The sequence below is a fragment of the Pseudophryne corroboree genome, chromosome 7 (assembly GCF_028390025.1).
Source record: "Pseudophryne corroboree isolate aPseCor3 chromosome 7, aPseCor3.hap2, whole genome shotgun sequence".
Taxonomy (NCBI): domain Eukaryota; kingdom Metazoa; phylum Chordata; class Amphibia; order Anura; family Myobatrachidae; genus Pseudophryne; species Pseudophryne corroboree.
In genome coordinates, this window is record NC_086450.1 from 45,715,717 (window position 1) to 45,734,041 (window position 18,325).

General features: G+C 47.7%; 1 long non-coding RNA gene across 2 annotated transcripts in view; it reads left to right on the forward strand.

Moving 5' to 3' along the window:
• LOC134944509 (uncharacterized) overlaps window positions 1-17,844 on the forward strand; it is a 63,420-nt gene extending 45,576 nt beyond the window's left edge. Inside the window, exons 1-3 of one of the 2 annotated variants that reach the window (XR_010181883.1) lie at window positions 10,868-11,215; window positions 11,481-11,640; window positions 15,464-17,844. This is a non-coding gene — a long non-coding RNA (uncharacterized LOC134944509). Of the gene's footprint in view, window positions 1-10,867; window positions 11,216-11,480; window positions 11,641-15,463 lie in introns of those variants that run through there. The other variant, XR_010181884.1, reaches the window with a different exon arrangement.
• The last annotated feature ends 481 nt before the right edge of the window (window positions 17,845-18,325 follow it).

The following is an 18,325-nucleotide window of genomic DNA, read 5'->3' on the forward strand; positions in this document are numbered from 1 at the left end:
AGTGGGAGGGCCCAAGGACAATTCCATCTTGCACCTCTTTTTTCTTTAATTTTTCTTTGCGTCATGTGCTGTTTGGGGAGTGTTTTTTGGAAGGGCCATCCTGCGTGACACTGCAGTGCCACTCCTAGATGGGCCCGGTGTTTGTGTCGGCCACTAGGGTCGCTTATCTTACTCACACAGCTACCTCATTGCGCCTCTTTTTTTCTTTGCGTCATGTGCTGTTTGGGGAGTGTTTTTTGGAAGGGCCATCCTGCGTGACACTGCAGTGCCACTCCTAGATGGGCCCGGTGTTTGTGTCGGCCACTAGGGTCGCTTATCTTACTCACACAGCTACCTCATTGCGCCTCTTTTTTTCTTTGCGTCATGTGCTGTTTGGGGAGTGTTTTTTGGAAGGGCCATCCTGCGTGACACTGCAGTGCCACTCCTAGATGGGCCAGGTGTTTGTGTCGGCCACTAGGGTCGCTTATCTTACTCACACAGCTACCTCATTGCGCCTCTTTTTTTCTTTGCGTCATGTGCTGTTTGGGGAGTGTTTTTTGGAAGGGCCATCCTGCATGACACTGCAGTGCCACTCCTAGATGGGCCCGGTGTTTGTGTCGGCCACTAGGGTCGCTTATCTTACTCACACAGCTACCTCGGTGCAAATTTTAGGACTAAAAATAATATTGTGAGGTGTGAGGTATTCAGAATAGACTGAAAATGAGTGGAAATTATGGTTTTTGAGGTTAATAATACTTTGGGATCAAAATGACCCCCAAATTCTATGATTTAAGCTGTTTTTTAGGGTTTTTTGAAAAAAACACCCGAATCCGACAAAAAAAATTCGGTGAGGTTTTGCCAAAACGCGGTCGAACCCAAAACACGGCCGCGGAACCGAACCCAAAACCAAAACACAAAACCCGAAAAATTTCAAGTGCACATCTCTAATATATGTATGCATTGGAGGTTTTAGAGTACTCTTCTGTGTATTCTACGTTCCTGGATGGTCACAGGTGGTTGGATAATCAGACGTAAATGTAATGTAGTATGGGTGCATTACTGGAGTAACACTGTGGGTCATTCCGAGTTGATCGTAGCTGTGCTAAATTTAGCACAGCTACGATCATCTTCCCTTAAATGCAGGGGGACGCCCAGCACGGGGCTAGTCTGCCCCGCATGTCAATGCCGCCCCCCCCGCAGAAGTGCAAAGGCATCGCACAGCGGCGATGCCTTTGCACTTCAAGAGTAGCTGCCGACTAGCGCAGCTTTAGCGTGCTGGCCGGGAGCTACTGCTCCGCCACCCGTTCGGTCCAGCCACGCCTGCGTTGGCCGGACCGCACCTACGAAACGGCAGCCAAATGCCGCAGTTCCGCCCCCTCCCGGCCAGCGACTGCCTATGCCTGTCAATCAGTCAGAGGCGATCGCAGCCCTGCTACAGCCTTCGGCCGTCTGGCATGCGCAGTACAGACCCGTTCGCTCGGCTGCGAAAAACAGCAGAGAGCAAACGGGTCAGAATGACCCTCACAGGCTGATTGTGGTTGTGTGCAGAGATGCTGCATTGCTCACATTGGAGGCCATACTCAAACGGATGATCTGCACCTAGCATAGGGCTGGTGCAAGTTTCATGGTGTGACTGATGATGGTATCCTGCGATGCACAAAGTATGATTGCAGCATATGTAGACAATGACAGTGGGCGTCTCAGTCCCTGCATATTTAGATGCACAAATCTACACCAGGGAAAGGCTTTGTGGCAGTGCAGCACTGCAATAAAATCACAGATGTAACTGCAGCAAAAGGCGCAAGGAAGGAAGCAACTCAGTCCTGATGAGTGATCCCGCCCCCTTCTCAGACCCCACCCCCTCTACAGACCATGCCTCTACTAGGGCTGCTTCCAGAAATTTCCCGGGCTGGTTTTCCATCCCAATCCGCCCCTGCTCTGGGTGCACCACCAACAATATCGATACCTTGGATACCTATTTCAGGCATCTTCTATGTATATGCACTGTTGGTTTACAAGGGACATATTTTACAAAAGCCCATTACAAAGATTACCTCAATAGTCCTGTGCGGCACCTTATCGAACCATTTCTGTTTATGTACGCGACTGCTGTTACATTGTCCGAATGGATCTGCACGGGATCTTGAAGAAGATGTACCACATGTAGAAGGCCGTTGTAAATGGTTCTCAATTCCAGAACGTTTATGTGAAGGCAGGCTTCCTGACTTGACCATTTTCCTTGGAAGCTTTCCCCCTGTGTGACAGCTCCCCAGCCTCGGAGACTTGCATCCGTGGTTATTAGGACCCAGTCGTGAATCCCAAACCTGCGTCCCTCTAGTAGGTGAGTACTGTGTAGCCACCACAGGAACAAAATCCTGGCTTTGGGGGACAGGATTATTTTCCGGTGCATGTGTAGGTGGGATCCGGACCACTTGTCCAACAGGTCCCACTGGAATAATCTGGCATGAAATCGGCCAAACTGTATGGCCTCGTAGGCCACTACCATTTTCCCCAAACAACCGAATGCATTGATGGATCGACACGCTTGTTGGTTTCAATATTTGTTGGAACAATTTCTGGATTTCCAGAGCCTTTTCCACTGGAAGAAATACTCTCCCTACTTCTGTGTCCAGAATCATCCCTAAAAAGGACAATCTTGTCGTCGGTTCCAACTGCGACTTTGGAAAATTCATGATCCAACAGTGTTGTTGGAGTTTTGACAGGGAGAGTGCGATGTCCTGCACCAACTGTTCCCTGGATCTCGCTTTTATCAGGAGATCGTCCAGATAAGGAATTATATTGACTCCTTTTTAACGAAGGAGGACCATCATCTCCGCCATCACCTTGTTGAATACCCTCGGTGCCGTGGAGAGTCCGAACGGCGTCTGAAACTGGTAATGGCAATCCTGTACTGCGAATCTCAGATAAGCTTGGTGAGGAGGATAAATGGGAACATGCAAGTAAGCATCTTTTATGTCTACTGACACCATGAAGTCCCCCTCTTCCAGAATGGAAATCACTACCCTCAGGGATTCCATCTTGAACTTGAACCTTTTCAGGTAGAGATTCAGATTTTTCAGGTTTAAAATCGGTCTGACTGAGCCGTCCGGCTTCGGAACTACGAAGAGGCTTGAATAAAAAACCTTCTCCTTACTGTGCCAAGGGTACCAGGACAATGACCTGATCCTGACATAATTTTTGAATTGCCGTTGTTACTGCCTCTCTTCCCGGAAGAGAAGCTGGCAAGGTCGATTTGAAAAATCGGCATGGGGGGATATCTTGAAACTCTAGTTTGCACCCATGGGACACTATTTGTAAGACCCATTGGTCCAGGCCAGATTGAATCCAGATTTGGCTGAAAAGTTTCAGACGTGCTGCCACCCGAGCGGACTCCCGCAAGGGAGCCCCAGGATTATGCTGCAGATTTGGCAGAAGCAGGGGTGGACTTCTGCTCCTGCGATCCGGGAGACGCTGTGGATTTTCTTTCCTTTTCCCCTTCCTGCAAAAAAGGGGGAACCTTTGGCCTTTTTGTATTTGTTGGGCCGAAAGGACTATATGTGAGAGTGATGTGTCTTTTTCACCGGTGTAGGAGCATAAGGCAAGAATGTCGACTTACCTGCGGTAGCCGCCGAGACTAACACATCCAGCCCATCACCAAACAATGCCTCACCTTTATACGGGAGAGCCTCCATATTTCTTTTGGAATCTGCATCAGCATTCCACTGGCGAATCCACAACGCCCTCCGAGCCGATACTGCCATGGTAGCGGTTCTTGATCCCAAGAAACCAATCTATTTCATGGTTTCTAGTACGTACGCAGCAGCGTCTTTGATATGACCTAACGTTAGGAGTATCTCGTCTCCATCTACTGTGTCAATGTCTAATGACAAGTTTTCTGACCACTTTTCAATAGCCCTACCCACCCAATAGCCCTACCCACCCACGCACAGACAATGGTAAGCCTGAGTAGTGTCCCATTGGCCCCATCAATAGATTACCTCACTCACTTGCAGTCTGTCGGCTCCTTAAGTGAAGCCATTCCAGGCGCAGGGAGAAACACCTTTTCTCTTTTATGACAGGGCCCTGTCTAAAATGCGGGGTGACTCCCACCTTTTGGAAAAAGGTAAGCTGCCTGAATTCCTTTTGGAAATCTGAAATTTCTTTTCAGGTTAAATCAGACTCCCTCCAAGAGACTGTTCAACTCCCAAGGTGGAGGGAAAATTACATTACTTCTTTACTAAAGTAAACCCTCTCCCTGTGGTAAAAGAAGGGGCTTCGTAACTTCTAACACCTCCTTTATAGCTACAACATGTTTTGAATGCTTTTTGCTAACTTAGGACCTATTCCCCTGGAATCACTAGTGTCGACACAGGAATCAGAGGCCGTGTCGGTATCAGTTTGTACTACTTATTTGTATGTGACCCAGAGGGGTCCCTGTGGATGAAAGGCTGAACTATTAAAAATCACATCTTCAGCAGATTATATTCAGTTTTCTGTATGAGATTCAGTCCAACCTCTTACTGATATGATTCAAACTATCATGTAACCTTTCACCCAGTCAGGCTCTTGGTGTCATATTACACCTCTGTGTCTCTAACATGTCTCCCACAGAGGAAGAATTCCCTGCCACAGACATGTCACACACGTGCACAACCACACCACAGACACTCCGGGACTTATAGGGGACAGACCCACAGTAAAATCTGTCAGATGGACACAGATAGGATTTGCCAGTTCACAACCCAGCGCCAGTAACACAATATATGTGAACACAAAATGCCCACTGACAGGCAGCGCTTTTATAATGCTAATCACACAATTATATAGCACCAAATTCACTGTGGCCCTCCCTGTTTTGCACCCTGATACTTGTTCAGTAGTGGAGGAGGACCAGCGTTGTCTCTGCAGCCTGAGGAGAGAGAGAAAATGGCGCTGAGCAGTGTGCTGGCTGACTGAGGAGGAAGCTCCACCCTTCAATGGTGTGTTTTTCCTCAGCTTTTATGAGGTAATTTTTTATACTGGCGGGGGTAGGACTGTGCCTCAGCAACTTATGCCCCTTATTTATGCTAGTTTCCATAGGTTTCATGCTGCCCAGGTTGCCCCCCCCCCGCGCCCTGCACCCTGCAGTGCCTGTGTATGTGTGGGCAACATGGCGCGCTGCGCTCCCACCAGCCGCGCGGTACCTTTAGCCGTCACTTTCTTGATTGAAGATCTGTCTTCTAACACTAACCTGTCTTCTGACTTCTGGCTCTGTGAGGGGGGTGACGACGTGCTGTGGGAGTGAGCATCTAGGCACGGCTAGCGTTCAGTTTCCTTCAGGAGCTAATGGTGTCCTGTCAGCCAGAAGCAGAGCCATTAAACTCTTTAGGAAGTTGGTTCCTACATCTGCCCCCTCAGTCCCACGAAGCAGGGAGTCTGATGCCAGCAGATCTCCCTGAAAATAAAAAACCTAACATAAGTCTTTTCAGAGAAACTCAGTAAGCTCCTCAGAGTGCATCCAGTCTGCCTGGGCATATTTCTAAAACTGAGGTCTGGAGGAGGGGCATAGAGGGAGGAGCCAGTTCACACCCTTGAAAAGTCTTAAGAGTGCCCATGGCTCCTGCGGAACTGTCTATACCCCATGGTACTGAAGTGGACCCCAGCATCCTCTAGGACGTATGAGAAATTCAGAAATTCCAATTTCCACACCCATACCTCCCTAACCTAAGAGCTTCTGTCCATTACTACCACCAACAACCCAATATCCTCTTACGGGACGGCTCACCCAAGCAAGCCTGGGTGTATCAGCTTGGGTGGAGGCATGCCAATCGAAAGGTAAAACTCCTACCAGAGAGGTAGGGTTACAGAAGGTTATCGAGGCTTTCTTATTTTCTGTGAAGTAAGCCTCCTCACCCCGCACAGGTGAAGTGTCTGTAATGTTTAACAGATCTCTAATGGCCTCAATCATAAGCTAAGGGATGCTGCCCCCATTCAGCACATCCCCATCGCCGTCTGCTGTGTCAGAGTCGGTATTCGTGTCGGCTTGCATAATCTGGGCAAGTGCACGCTTCTGTGGGTATACACCAAGGACGTGCGGTGAGCTAAATAGCTCAGGAGGCACTTGGGGTCTTAGAAAGAATGGGAACAGAACCTGACCAACCTGCCATCTTTTTTAACACCTGAGTTTCAGTCTCAGTATGGGCCACCCTAGTAGAGATCTGAGAGATCATTCCCTTAATATCAGTTAGCCATTCTGGCTCAGTAACTGGAATCTGAGACAACACAGTACATTCCTGGGTATATGGAATGGACTCCTCTGGAGAAGAAGCGTCCTCTGCAGCACAAGACACAGAGTCCCTGGACATAGTTATGTGAGGGAACATACACCCCCACACACACACACAGGAAATTGTCAGACACAGATTCCCCCCAAATCCTTCAGAGAAGCACAGAGCTTGGAGCCAGCACACGCACAGCGCTACCCTAGGTAGAAATAATACAACTACCCAGCGCTGACTGTGTACCTTAATAGAGTACACAGCCCCCCCCCCCCCCCTTCTACAACCCCCTGGTACCATTCAGGATAGCTGGAGTTGCGTGGAGGGACAGCTCTCCCTGTCAGCGTCACTGCAGCTGGAAATGTAGGCAGGAAAATGGCGCTGGTGAGCTGCTGGGTCCTCTCTGAGGAGAAGCTCCGCCCCTTGAACATGGCGCTGCTTCCCGCACTTTATATCTTTATACTGGCCTGTGGTATGGCGCCGGCAGCGTGATCCAGGTCCCTGATGGAATGAGTAAACAGTGTAGGGCATAGGCGCTGGCACAGGGTGCCCCTCATAGCACAGCACAGTGTACCGCTGAGCCTCTGGAGCGCGGTTAATACCGCGCTCCCACCCTGTTGCCGCCATCTTCACACCAGCTCCCCACTTGTCAGGGGGGCTGGTGACTCACTTGCCACTGAAATCTTCTGGCTTTGTTAGGGGGTGGCGGCATGCTGTGGGAGTGAGCGGTCGCCTGAGGCGGCTAACGATCATCACCCTCAGGAGCTCAGTGTCCTGACAGCGGAGTAGTGGCTCAAAACCCCTAAGGGTGGACACTACTCCCCCCATAAGTCCCACGAAGCAGGGAGGCTGTTGCCAGCAGCCTCTCTGTGCCTAAAATACTCTTAGAAAAACAATTAAACTAAAGAAGCTCTAGGAGCTCCCCCAACTGTGACCGGCTCCTCCGGGCACATTTTCTAAACTGAGTCTGGTAGAAGGGGCATAGAGGGAGCAGCCAGCCCACACTATTAAACTCTTAAAGTGCCAATGGCTCCTGGTAGACCCGTCTATACGCATACTTGCCTACCCTCCCGGAATGGCCGGGAGGCTCCCGAAAAACGGGTGACCCTCCCAGCCCCCCGGAAGAGAAGGCAAGTCTCCCGATTTACGGGGGTCACCCCCTGCCCGCCGCCCACTTAATGAGTAAAGTGGGCGGTCCGGGCAGGTGATGACGCGATTCTTGTTGAATCGCGATCACGTCATCGTAACCACGCCCCCTGCTGTATAATGCCGGTAATCACAGCATTACACAGTGGGGGGCGTGGCTTAAATGACGCTGCCCTGAAGCCACGCCCCGTTCCGCCTCTGGTCCGCCCCACGTTCCGCCCCACGTTCCGCCTCTGGCTCGCCCCCTGTCACGTCACCTCAGGCCCCCCCTTCCCTACTGAGCCGACGGGCTGCTCTCTCCCAGAGAGAGCAGCCCAGAAGTCGGCAACCATGTCTATACCCCATGGTCAGGGCCGGACTGGCCATCTGGCACTTCTGGCAAATGCCAGAAGGGCCGATGGCCACGTGGGCCGGTCCAGCGGTCACTGAGACGCGCTGCCGCTCAGTCCGGCGGCAGCGCGTCTCAGCTGTCAAGATTGGAGAGCTGTGAGGGACAGGGGTGAGAGCGCCGTATAGCGGACTTCAAAGCAGCCGCCGGTTCGTGAGCCAATCAGAGCTCGCGGACCGGCAGCCAATCAGAAGCCGCCGGTCCGCGAGGTCTGATTGGCTCACGAACCGGCGGCTGGTTTGAACGCTATACGCTGCCGCGCCAGACACAGCCGCGCTGGCGTGCGCCCGGCGCTCTCACCCCCGTCCCTCACAGCCCGGAGGAGGAGGAGCAGCAGCAGCAGCAGCAGTGCAGCAGCGGTAAGCAGCTGCAGCACTGGCTGCTGTGGGGGCAATTGTATACCTGGCACTGTGGGGGCAATTGGCTGGCACTGTGGGGCATTTGTATACCTGGCACTGTGGGGGCAATTGGCTGGCACTGTGGGGCATTTGTATACCTGGCACTGTGGGGGCAATTGTTTACCTGGCACTGTGGGGGCATCTGTATACATGGCACTGTGGGGGCAATTGTTTACCTGGCACTGTGGGGGCATTTGTATACCTGGCACTGTGGGGGCATCTGTATACCTGGCACTGTGGGGGCATCTGTATACCTGGCACTGTGGGGGCATTTGTATACCTGGCACTGTGGGGGCATTTGTATACCTGGCACTGCACTATCGGGGGCATATAATGTAAATTTCGGCTCATACCGGGTGCTGTAATGTGAATTTTGGCTCATACTGTGTGGTATAATGTGAAAGGGGCAGCAGTACTAGATAGTATAAGGGGTCCTACTATTATGGTGCATAATGCGTATAAGGGGTGTATGGTGTGGTAAACTACACTGAAGGCCACGCCCCCTTTTGAGTGACCACGCCCCCTTTTCCGGAGCGCGCACCCCCACTTAAAAATTTCCACTTCAACCACTGGTTGTGTATATTTTAATAGAGAATGATGTACGCCTGTATGTTGTTAGAATATTAATTATATTTGTAAGAACATAGACTAATAAGTGGGGAGGAGTCAGGAATAGTGAGGGGAGGAGTCACAGAGGTGGGCCTGTGTGCTTCAAAAATGCCAGGGCCTATTTTTAGTCCCAGTCCGGCCCTGCCCATGGTACTAATGTGGATCCCAGCATCCTCTAAGAGAAAATATATATATATATATATACCAGGGACGTGCAGTCAGGGGAGGCAGTGCCTCCCCTGTCAAAATGATTAAAATAATAAAAAGAAGATACATAAGACACATATTCTGTGTCATATGTATGCTCTTTATATTATTATAATCATTTTAATCTGTTTAAATAGTTTGGGAGGCACTGATAGCTAGTGCCTCCCGTAGACTGTGGGAACGGGGACAAAGCAGGGGGCGGGGCCAAGCTCTGGGCTGTAAAAGCCCATTGGAAATTAAGGGGAATGCGGCACTTATACAAGTGCCTCGCTGGCAGGGAAAGCACGCCCCTGCCACCAAGGCATATGTGATTGGACAGCGGATCCAGCACTGGATCCGCTGGTCCAATCACACATAAGCGGCGGGGAGTTACTGCTGGACAGGAGAGGACCGAGAGCGGTGGCGTGGAGACGATGGATGACAAGCGGCCTCTCCGGTTCGCCCTGGACCAGCTCTCCCTGCTGAAGGTAAGAGCCAGATGAGCGGTGATGGATGTGCCCAGGCGGCGGGAAGGCGGAGCCCCTGCTACTGCCCGTGTGACGGAGGCGCTGCTGCTGTGTCACAGCTGATAGAGATAAAGCTTAGCTACCATGCTTAATTATAATAATGCAATTAATTTTAATATTAGAAAGAGATTAGATTAAACTAGCCTTGAACATATGGAAAATATAAAAGCTTGTTTTATATAACATTGTGTGTGAAAGTGAGCATCTGGCACCCTGCTCTCCACGGAAACAGAAAACATGTAAATGTAGCTCCAGATAAGCAGAAGGACAAGGGGCATATGAAGTTATATAATTGTGTTAATCATTTACTGCCAATATATGTGTATAAATATCCAAGCTGACCAAAGTAAAACAGATTACTAATGAGACATGCGGCTGTGTGTGTCTTATTGAGTTCTCTCAGCAATACATGACGACCTGGTATCCAGAGGTGACATGATAATTGAAGGGACCGAATCGGGGCTACCTAGACAGTAGCGATATCACAGCCGCTGCTGCTTCGGCTCCCAGGGGACTTGTGTACAGTCTGCCCGCCTGCTGCCCTCATCTACCTGCTGCTTGGTCCCATGTGGGTGCTGCTGTACAAAGTGTGTGTGTTTATGTGTATACACAATGCTGTGTAGTGTGTGTGTGTCCCCAATGGTGAAGATGATGATGCCGTGCCAGGGCCACACAAAGATCTCTCCTCCTCACAAAGCCCCCCCACAGCTCCCCCCCTCAGATCCCCACACACAGCCCTGGCCGCCCCTCCTCACACAGATTGTATTTGGTTGGGGGGGGGGGGGGAAGGTGCCTCCGTGCCTCACCAGTTGGTGCCCTCACCGCATGTCACTGATATATACATATATATGTATATATATATATATGTTTCCACTGGCATGTCTATAATGGGTGCAGTGTGTGCGGTGAACACGGGCCCGAGTCCAGAAGGGGTCCCCACCGCACACACTGCATTTGTAAAATACTCACCCCTCCGAAGTCCAGCGCCGGCATCCGCAGCGCTGCTAGAACACAGTGAAAAATGTCCCAGCGGCCATTTTCACGGCGTTCTGTGCATGCGCAGTAGAGAAATGTCAGGGAAAATGGCCGCCGCACCATTTTCCCTGAGATCTGCGCATGCGCAGTAGAGTCTTCTCCTCTCTTAAAACACCCCTGTATTTTTTGTTTTTGAATCTGGCCCTGAGTCAGGACACTGGGACAACAGGTCACTCTGAGAGGTCAGATAAACTTTTTATAAGCATCAGCGCATAGAGCAGGAAGGTACAACGAACACAAGAGTGGAGGTTGGAAGATTAGAGCTGTTCTGAGTTTATTATAAACATTCAGGAATTAGAAGCATTCTAGCAGGCAATGCATAAAAAAAAACAAATTCCAAGCAACCAGGGAATTACAGTTGTCAGCCAATAAGAAGCAAGGCCTCCGTATCTTATCTACTGTGGATTCTGAGTATGTGAGCCTTTTTGTGCAGACAGTGTTCTCGGCATGTTCTCATACTTTTCCTAAACAGCATTTACTTACATTTCCCGAATACATTTGAATTAAACTAAACAAGGGAAACAGACGTCTGCTGAAGAACAAACCTGCTTCCGCTGCCTTCACAATATATATACTGTATAGGAAGATCAAGTGATTGTGGTTGAAGCGGCTGTTGGGCTGCTGCTGCCATTACATTTTGACTGTATGGATCTTTAACATTTTTTCACGAAAAAAGGATGCTACTGAAATGTGAGTGCTGGTTCTTTTTTTCTTTTTTCTAGCAGGAGTGTCATTTATTAATAATTATGGACCTTGCATCGCTCTCTGTCTCAGATATTGAGTGCTGTATGTGTCACTGTATGTGTATATATATATATATATATATACTGTATATATTTTTTCCCCAGTGCTAGGTAAAATTATACTTGTGCGCAGTGAATGCGTTGCTGTTACACTATTCTGTTATCTGTATTCTGTGTACAGTACATGACTGTCTTGTGACTCCTCTGTCTAGTGCAGCTGCGGGGAATATTACACCAGGGGCACCAAGCACAGAGGCAGAAGGAATAAACTGACCACTGCCTTCGGATGCACCCACCAAACATCGGAACAGATCTCTTAGCAAGGCCTTCTCATAGCTTGTTCTGCTGCAGTCCTGTGAGTCTCCATCATCGGTGAGTGTATCTTTGTTATGTACACATTAATGCCACAACCACAGAGATCTCTGAATGTAAGACCATGCCCTAGAATAATATGGATAACTCAGTGGTGCTTTTTGAGATATGTATAATAATAAAAAAGAATATGATGGACATTTTGCAGTAGTCAATCCAAATCTGGACATTATTGCCTGCTCCCCTAAAATGGCAAAGAGGCTCCAGAAAATCAGGTGGTAGAGTGGGCAAGTCTAGAGAGAGGCTCCAGAAAATCGGGTGGAAGAGTGGGCAAGTCTCCCAGTAACGGCCGCTACCTTCTACCCAGCCGTCCACTTGGCAAGTGAAGTGGGCAGTAATCTCATCATTAAATAACAAGGGCATGGCCATGATATCTTGATCACATCCACCATGCCCCTTGTATCACCATCTATGCCATGTCACACCCCTCCCTTCTCTCTATGACATGTCATGCTCCCAACATCCCCCCTTCTCTTCTGAGCTGTGCTGACCCGGATGCTCCCTCCCCAAGGGGGCAGCCAGAAAATGGCAACTGTACATCTGGGACTCCATAGAGGCAGGGGTTAAAGTGGGGTGGAACTGAGTTACACCAACTGTAATGGCAGGTGGAACTAGTTCCAGCTCCACGGCACTCCAAGAGGAAAGCCTGCCCCAACCACCCTTGTCAATAAATGATGCAGATGGCGCTAATGTCACTGACGAGCTGCAACTACCTCCCCCTTCCTCAGGTCCTGGTGACTCCATTTTCCTCTGCCAGCAGCCCACCCCTCCTGTTACTCACACATGCTGTGTCTTGTCGGAAGGGTTTCATCCCCTCCTCAGGTCCCAGTGGCTTCCTTTTCTGGCACGGCGTATGTGATGTCATGCCGTCACCTCCACTGAAGTGAAGGAGAACCATGAAGAGGAGCAGGCTTTGTGTTTGCTGAAGACAAGGTGAAAGGGGGCTGGAGGGACACAGAGAGGTGGGGAATCTGTTGCAGTCATTATTTGCATAAGGAACTCTACTACTGTGGGCATTATGTGTATAAGTGGCACTACTGCGGGCATTATGTGTACAAGCAGCACTTCTGTGGGTATTAGGGAGGCCAATCCCGGGGCATTTTTTCAATCCCGGGAATCGGGATTGAAAAATGCTCAATCCCGGGATTCCCGGGATTGAACCGGGATTAAATTTTTCTCCCACCCAAGCCCCGCCCATTTCAAATTTAGATTAAAAAATAAATAAATAACATACTCACTACAGGCATGAGCATAGTCTGGCGGCGTCCTCCTCCATTTAAGGTCAAAGAAGGCGGGCTGGAGGGCAGCCACGATGTAGACCACATGCGGCGGTCCGCCGGAGGGATGGTGTGCGGATGCGCAGCATGACCTCGCTGGCGTCACGCCGCGCACCGACGGCAGCCAGGGCCGGCCTCCTCCACTGATCAGGCGGGCAGGAAGGCAGCCAAAGAGTAGATGCTGCGGGCCACCGGAGGGAAGGTGTGAGATGTGCACGCCACGCACAGCCAGGGCCGGGCAGCGTCTGAGGCTGAGCCGAGCCCTAGTGCTCAGCAGCGCTGCCCGGACAAGAAAACCACAGTGCGCATGCGCAGTTTGATCCCGTGAATCCCGGGATTGGAGGCTCCAATCCCGGGATTCAAATCCCGGCATTTTTGGCCTCAAATCCCGTGATCCCGCCGATCCCGATCCCGGGATTGGCCACCCTAGTGGGTATTATATGTATACGTGGCACTATTGTGGGCATTATGTGTATAAGCAGCACTTCTGTGGGCATTATATGTATAAGTGGCACTACTGTGGGCATTATGTGTAAGGAGCACTACTACTTTGGGCATTGTATATAAGGAACACTACTGAGTGATATAATGTGAATAAGGAGCACTACTGTGTGTCGTAATGTGAATAAGGGGCACTACTACATGGTGTAATATGAATAAGGGGCATACATGCTGTGAAATGTGAATAAGATTGTTCTACTGTGTGGCATAATTTGAATTGAGGGTACTATTATGTGGCCACAACCTTCTTGGGAGACCACACCTATTTTATGCAACCAGCAGGGTGCTGAAAACCCTAAAAAAAAAAATCACATTTTAGACATATATGTGTAGCAGCGCTGAATGATAGACAGTTACGATAAATAATAAAAAAAATTATTTAAACATATAAAATTTCATAATCAGTAAAACATATTATGTGTATGCTCAGGACTCCTTTCAATCCCGTACAATTATGTAGGGCCAACCACTATCAATTATTCCAATCAATATGGACAGTTCTTGAAAAAATGATGTAATGGTCTTGTAAAGCGCCTGTAATTTTGAGGTAACGTTACCAAATTGTGACCACTGGAGGAAAGTTGCTGTCCACAGGCTGTATATTCTAGGAGTGGGGTATCCTCAAAATGGCGATGCGTTTCACTGTTTTCTAACAGCTTTATCAAAGGAAGTCCTTTGATAAAGCTGTCAAAGAACAGTGAAACGCGTCAGTGAAACACGTCAGGAGAAGGACTACCTTACCCCCGTCAGCAGGATTTCCGTGCTCACCCTATGGAAAATTCCTAATGGACAACACCTTGGTCTGTTAACCATCCATCGCTGTTGGATACCGCATTGCCATTGTGAGGATACCCCACTCCTAGAATATACAGGCTGTGGACAGCAACTTTCCTCCAGCGGTCACAATTTGGTAACGTTACATCAAAATTACAAGCACTTTACAAGACCATTACATCATTTTTTTCAAGAACTGTCCATATTGATTGGAATAATTGATAGTGGGTGGCCCTGCATAATTGTACAGGATTGAAAGGAGTCCTGAGCATACACATAATATGTTTTACTGATTATGAAATTTTATATGTTTAAATACATTTTTTAATTATTTATCGTAACTGTCTATCATTCAGCGCTGCTACAGATATATGTCTAAAATGTGATTGTTTTTTCCGATATACTATACAAGACTTGACTACCCTTTATCAGCAGCTGCTATTGGCAATTTGACCCATATAAGCGCCTTTGGTTAGATATCCTTCTGCTGAAAACTCTAGCCCTGGCTCCGCCCAATGGGAGGGGATAGTAGGTGGTGGGGGAAATGAGTTCCACCACCTCTCCAGAACCATTTTACGCCCTGCTTAGGAGGATGGAAATATATAAGCGACTGTTTATGTAGAATTTACATATGCAAGAAAAGACTACACACAGGAGACCTCCATGTATTTCAGAGGTTTCTCTTGGACATTTTGGGAGAGTATGCAAGAATTAATTAGTGTAGATCTCCTAAATGCAAAATGTTGACTTATGACATGCTGTGTATGTATGACATCATGTGTATCTGAGAGTACCCATTAAATATTAGCACATGACAGCTGCTGGATGATATGTTATGGGGTCCATAGATCTGGCATCTATCATGGCAATACCCTGTTTGGCCAATGCCTGGTCAGGTCATTTCCAATGTGTTGGCAAAATCAAACATGTTGGAAATCCTCCATGCAACGATTCCAACCCAAAAAATGACCAGAATCGGTGTGCGGAGATTTTTAAAATGCTGGGTTTTGCCAATTTCCCAACAAATCGATATTCACCTGATTGGCATCAAAGAAACAGGGATTTGGTCTGTAGATGTATGGCCAGCATTATTCACTGACCAATTATACAGACAAGAATACATTTAGCTGAACCATCAACCAGAGACTATCTGGGACAGAAAGACATACGGGTCTCTCCTTATGAGAAAAATGTGACCACTTACATATTTGTCCAACAGATCCAACGTTTTTAATGTAATATTAAGTATCCATAATTATCTTATATTGCAGATTTATCTGGCTGAGTACAGTACAGCATTTGAGCCAACACTTCCAGAGACCCCGTGGAAAGAAGAACCAGTGTGTAAAATTGTCCATAGAAACATGGACATGGATATAATAATGATGCCGGAGTACCAGGAAGCATGTTGGCCTCTGAAGATAATATGGGAGCGCATTAACCATGCATACAGTTCAGATACTCCTCCTAAGGACTGGGGACTTCAAAAAGGGGACTATGGCATCCAAACCTGGGTCTTCACATCTAACAATGAAAAATACTATGTGGTCTGGGATTCTCACTGCTCCTATTGGAAGGTGAACACTCCGTTTGGACAGTGTTTGGTTTTTATAGGACCACTGTTCATCAACAAAGAAAGGACGGGTCTAGCTGTACCGCCGTTATTCAATGTCAACATGTCTGATACAGATACACTGATGCCGACCTTGTTTCCAGAGGTGAAAGAGCAAATGGAAAAAATTGTGCAATTTGTGGTTAAGCCTTACCGCAGCAAAGCATCATGAGATACAAACGGTATGCGTTCCATAGTGATTGATGATAACCCATTGTTTTAAGTCACATTCAAAAGTTTAGTTTATTTAAATAAGATATTTAAATGATCTCCAAGGCATGGAGCTGTCACATTTTAGTGGGGGGGAGGGGTTTTCTGTTGTAGTAGGTGGCCGCAGACCCATTTTGGAAATGTTAAATATCTTGATACATAGTTGGTGAGGTTGAAAAAGGACTAGTAGTCCATCGAGTTCAACCTGAGTTATATTGCATTCCCTATTCTATTTAGGTTAAAGGCTATATCCTCGTATATCTTTTTCCGTTAGGAATTTGTCTACCCCATTTTGTAACGCATTGGATGAGTCCGCCATTACAACCTTCTCTGGCAGTGTATTCCATATTCGACTTGTCCTTACAGTGAATATTCCCTTCCTGCGCTGAGTACAAAATTTCTTCTCCTCAAGCCTTAGATTGATTGTTGGATATTCACTGAGGGGGTGCTGATTGGGGGTCTTTTAATACAATAAATGGGATGGAGATGTCTTTTACTCCAACAAAATTAAAACCCTGACGTCTACATGGGTGCAATATGCAGAAGCTGAATGTGCAAGGCCTGAGATGTCCACTATCAGCACTTGGGCAAGCAATAACATGGCCGGCTGTTCTAGACCATCCACCATCAACCCTTACACTAGCCCTATGGCAGGTGCAGTTTCTCTGTCTGAACATGGGCCCGGGGTGGAAGCGGCTCTGCATCTGGGAACGCAGCCATTTTCACTGACACTCTCAGGAGATGGACTTCTTTTTTGCATTGACTTTGTGCATACATTCGGGGTAATGCATGCGCCATATGGTTTTTTGCACATGCTTAGTATGTGAACTTTGGTTTTGGCCCATAATATCAATACAAGCCATTCTCTTTAAATGGATCTTACAGCAACTATGAGCTATGAAAACTGGACCAGGCATTGTGAAGGAAGAATTGGTTGGACCTCCATTATTGATAAGGCCAATATGGTCCTGGTTGTCCGTGCTATTACATTACTTTCCAGCAGACATAAATAGTGGCAGAAGCTCAATTATCTTAGTGATATCATTCAGGTGCTTGAAAGGGAGGGGTATTTCTAAGCAAGAAAGAAAAGGCATTTTGTTTCCCCAAGCACCCTGAACGATAACAGTAACCAGATTTAAATCCCACACAATACTAGAATTCAGAGATCTCAGTTACATATATTTGCGCAAATGTATGAATAAGCCCCAAAGCCGCATCAAAGCGTTTCTGTATATTTGGGGTCCCTAGCGCTATATCTAGGTGCAGGGTGTGGCACCCCAAAACACCAACATAAGCCAGAAAGCCCAGGGCAGCATACCAGTGAAAAAACTATAGTGTTAATAAATTAGTGTTAGGAAGCCGAAGCTATAAAGGTGATACAAAAATGAGATGTAATTAAAATGGAGAAATAGTGTTAAAGAAATTAGTATGTGAAAAGTGTTATTAGAATGTACCACACCCCACATCTCCATTACCCCAATCTGGGTCTATGATTAACCAGCAAGGAGCCACATGATAATGGCTCCTTACTTAAATATATCTAAGCTAAGAGCTACCTACCTTGGAGCAACCCCATAATGCTCCATATGGCATAGAGGCAGAGGTTCCTGCATTAGGAGGAGGTGCAGGCCCTGACATGCCATATGGAGCATTATGGGGTTGTGTGATTATTGAATGCTTTTACTGCATAATTGAGTGTATTTAACTCTCTTAAGTTATCTACACGTTATACTTGCTAAAAATAATTGTGAAGAATGAATAAACTGCTGTATAGAGAAGATGTTCAGAAATAATTTTCATTTTCCTGGAATAAATGTAACATGGATAAAGGCTTGGTTACAGTGTCTGATATGTACCCAGCGCTGCAATATACCGAACACATGCCAATAAGACAGAACATCTGCAAGACCCGTTAGAACTGGACTGTGGCTGAACAGTAAACAGCCAATGAATGAGCAGCATGTCAGCATCCAATGCCACATCACATCACCAAGCACTGGTATTCTTTCAACCCAGACTATGGGGGTAATTCCAAGTTGATCGCAGCAGGAATTTTGGCCCTCATTCCGAGTTGTTCGCTCGCTAGCTGCTTTTAGCAGCTTTTAGCAGCTTTGCACACGCTAAGCAGCAGCCTACTGGGAGTGAATCTTAGCTTTGCAGAATTGCGAACGAAAGATTCTCAGAATTGCGAAAAGAAATTTCTTTGCAGTTTCTGAGTAGCTCGAGACTTACAGTTCAGTTCAGTCAGTTTCGTTCCTGGTTTGACGTCACAAACACACCCAGCGTTCGCCCAGACACTCCCCCGTTTCTC